This window comes from Pinus tabuliformis, chromosome J, assembly GCF_031772625.1.
Source record: "Pinus tabuliformis cultivar Carrire ecotype Pingquan chromosome J, CPIR1, whole genome shotgun sequence".
NCBI lineage: Eukaryota > Viridiplantae > Streptophyta > Pinopsida > Pinales > Pinaceae > Pinus > Pinus tabuliformis.
The window spans coordinates 1,135,745,186-1,135,749,160 of record NC_142295.1 but is presented as its reverse complement, the minus strand read 5'-3'; positions in this window follow the sequence as shown (position 1 = coordinate 1,135,749,160).

Genomic DNA, 3,975 nt, shown 5'->3' with positions numbered 1-3,975 from the left:
GACTCCCCCAAATCCTGCTGGGCCAGGGTTACCTTTGGCAGCGCCATCAAAGTTCAACTTGTAAGAGTTGAGTGCAGGAGGGGACCATGAAGATTGAGAGGCAGGTCTGATGGATGGAGAGGCAATTGCCTTTTGTAGGGCTGAGAGATCAAGGTTCCATTCTTTCAGAATTTGGCGCTCTTGCTGAGTTTTGGGCATGTCATTATCATTCCAGGCCTTGATGGTCAGGGTTTCTTGGATGTTTTTCCTGAGTATGATCCAGAGTTCGTCTATGGATCTGGACATATTGTTGAAGATTCTGTGATTGCGCTCTTTCCAGAGGGTCCAGTACAGAAAGCCTGGTATAATGCTCCATAAAGAGTTGAGAATTTGACTTTTGAATGGTTTTATGTCCCAGTTCCTAATATTTTCCGTTATATCCAGTTGTCTTTGTGAGACTCTCTTGTTGCAGCTGTCCACCTTCTCCCATAGCTGCTTTGCTAATGGGCATGCTTCCATTAGATGGCTGATTGTTTCACAATCAGTGTTGCAATTTGGGCATCTGGAAGGCTCAATGAATCCTCGTTTTAGCAGATTGTCCCATGTGAGGATGCGTTTTTTGCTTAGTAACCATAAGAAGGTGGAGATCTTGGGCCATAGGCCTGAGTGCCAAATTTGAGCCCAGATTTGATCCTTAACCGCCGGAAAAGTGGAGTAGCGCAGATGATGGGCTTCCTTTGTAGTGAATGTTCCTTTGGTTGTGTAGCCCCATCGAAGTTTGTCCTGCTGCTCGGAGTGGCGTATTTGCCTGCTTGCAAGTTCCTGATCTATATCTGTGTATTGTTCTCCCCGCCAATCTATTTGCCAAAGTCGTGCTGATTTCCATGTCTGAAGGTCTTGCTGTGCGGAAGGCTGCCAATACTGATGTACCTGTGTGATGCCCTCTTGCTTCATGTACTCTTGCCAAAGGGGTTTGTGAAACAAATTTGCAAGTTTAGGTAATTGTTGCCATGAGTCCTCCCAGAACCTGGCAATTTTCCCTGAGTGAATTTCCCAGAAGCCATGTGCCTGAATGAATCTGCTTTGTGTTTTCGCATTATTCCATATGAGAGATCCTTTTGCTGTGGGGTTAATTCTTATGAGGTCACTCCATTGGCTGCCGTTTGCATATTTTGCTTGCCATAATTGAGCCCATGGGGTATTAGGCTTGGAGACCCAGTTCCACCAAATACGTGCTCCCATTGTGTTATTGCTTTGAAGCGGGTCCCTGAGGCCTAATCCGCCTTCTGATTTGGGTGTACAGACTTCAGACCAATTTACAAGAGCCCACTTCCTGTTTAGGCCTGTGGAACCCCAGAGAAAATTGCGTTGCAGATTACGAATAGCTTTCAGTACCCCTTTTGGAGCTGCCAGGATCGAGAACAGATATAGCGGCATTGCTTGTAGGACTGATTTGATTAGAACTAGCCTCCCTGCCAGATTTAAAGCTCGGAACGTCCAGGATGAGAGTTTTGATTCAAGTTTATCCAAAAGAGTCCGCCATGACACCTGCTTAATGGCTGAATCTGAAAGGGGAGCTCCCAGATATTTGGAGGGCAGATGGGAGATTGTAAATCCTAAAATACGAGCAATAATTCTCTGCATGAGGGGAGGGGTATTGAAGAAGAAGAGTTGGGATTTAGCAGCGTTGATGGAGGTGCCTGAGGCCTCAGAGAAGAGGGATAGTAGTGATTTGAAAGCAGAGGCTTCTTTAGCAGAGGGGTGCCCAAAGAGCATGGTATCATCAACAAATTGTTGATGAGTTTGAGGAGGGCGTCCATGTAGAGAGATGCCTTTGAGAACTTGAGAAGAGACTGCTGCTTTGAGGAGCCTGCTGAGCCCTTCAGCCATTAAAACGAAAAGGAAGGGTGACAGGGGATCCCCTTGACGGATGCCACGAGAGGGCCGAAAGGGAGTTGAGGGAGAGCCATTCAGAAGAACAGAGAAGCTGGGAGAGGAGATTAGGCTCATGATCCATCTTGTCCAAGTTGCATTAAATCCAAAAGCTAAGAGCATTTTTTGAATGAAATTCCAGCTCAGTTTATCAAAGGCTTTAGAGAGGTCTAATTTAAGGAGCATACCTGGTTTTTTGAGAAGCTTTAGAGAATGAATGACTTCGTTGGAAAGAATTATTCCATCCATGATTTTCCGCCCTTCAACATAACCGGTCTGTTCAGGAGAGATGAGCAGTGGAAGGAGCGGTTTGAGTCGATTCACAATGACCTTTGAAATAAGTTTGTAGATCACATTACATAGCGCTATTGGTCTGTATTTCTCAGGTTTGTGTGCTGCTGCTTCTTTGGGAACCAAGGCTATGAAGGTAGAGTTGAGGGCTGGGAGGACCCAGTGCATGCTTCGGGATTCCTCGACTAAGTCCCAAACTTCAACTTTGATAAGCTCCCAAAATTCATGAAAGAAATTTGCAGTGAATCCGTCAGGTCCTGGAGCCTTGCCGTCTTTGAGCTGAGCCATAGCTTCTTCTACTTCCTTTAAGGTAGTAGTTTGGAGCAATTTGTTGTTGTGATCCTCATTTATAATTTTTGGGATATGTTGCGTGATGGCGCTGATTGCTTCATCTCTATTTCCTTCTGGTTCTTTGAGAATGTCCTTGAAGTATCCTGTAAATTCTTTTTCCATGTCTTCATGAGTCTCAATTCTTTCACCCTGTTGATTGTTGACAAAGGTGATGTTGTTGTGCATACGCCTTTGTATGGTGGCTTTGTGGAAAAATTTTGTGTTTTTCTCTCCGTCTTTGAGCCAGCTGATTCTAGATTTTTGGCGCCATAAAGTTTCCTCTTGTTTTTGGCGTTCTTCAATTTGATTCCAGAGGATCTGCTCCTGTTGAGTTTGTTCTTCCGTGCGACCTTCCAGGATGAATGTTTGTTGTAAAGCTTTCATTTGTTGTTCCAATTTTTGTTTGCTCTCCTGTATGTTGCCAAAATGAGTTCGATTCCATACCTTAAGGACTTGTTTCAGATTCTTCAGCTTTTGTTGGAACTGGTACATCTTAGCTCCCGCAGGCGGGGAATACGATGCCCAGGCCGTCTTTACCACATCCTTGAAATTGGAGTTGTTGAGCCAGAAAGCTTCGAACCGAAAGGGTCTATTACAACGATTGCCTGGTCTGGACCATTGGAGTAGAATCAGCCAGTGATCTGAGCCTCCTTGGGGAATGATTGAGGCATGAAGGTCTCCTCCCAGGTGGATCGCATTATCTGAAATCAAGAAACGATCCAGTCTTGAGGCGATGTGGAGAGCGCCTCGGCGCTTGTTGGACCAGGTGAAGGTGCCATTGGAAGTGGGGATATCCATCAACTGATTGTCTTGTAGGAATTGCTTGAAGCCGCTGCTGTCACTATCGAGCCTGGTTCTGCCTCCTTGTTTTTCTTCCAAGGATTTTATTATGTTGAAGTCGCCTCCTCCAATCCATAAAGGGAAGTGTCTGTTATGATTGAGAGCGGAGATCGTGTCCAGGATGTCCAATTTTTGCTGGATTATCTGCGGGAAGTAGACATTGGTAAGGTGCCCATGGATGTTGGTTCCGATGAGGTGGAAGGTAGCTTGAATTATATGAAGAGTGGCATTGAAATTATCTAGTGAAACAATCTGCGGGTTCCATAAGATGGCTAGACCCCCTGAAGCTCCAGAGGCGTCTACTGATACTGAGCTGCTGCCTGCCCATAATTTATTGCTAAGTCGATCTATCACTGCACTGCTGCTTTTTGTCTCTTGAAGGAAGATTATAGCTGGTTTTTCTTGCATTATCAGATTTTTGATCATTCTGTGTTTAGAGGGACTGTTAAGTCCTCTTACATTCCATGAAATGAGCTTCATGTAGACTAAGGTTTGGGTTTATAGTACTTGGTCAACTTGGGGAATTGCCCCGAGTCCATTAGTATTTCTCCTACGATTATGGTTCTTTGGAGATCTGTTTTTCTGCCCCTTTTCTTTGTTTCT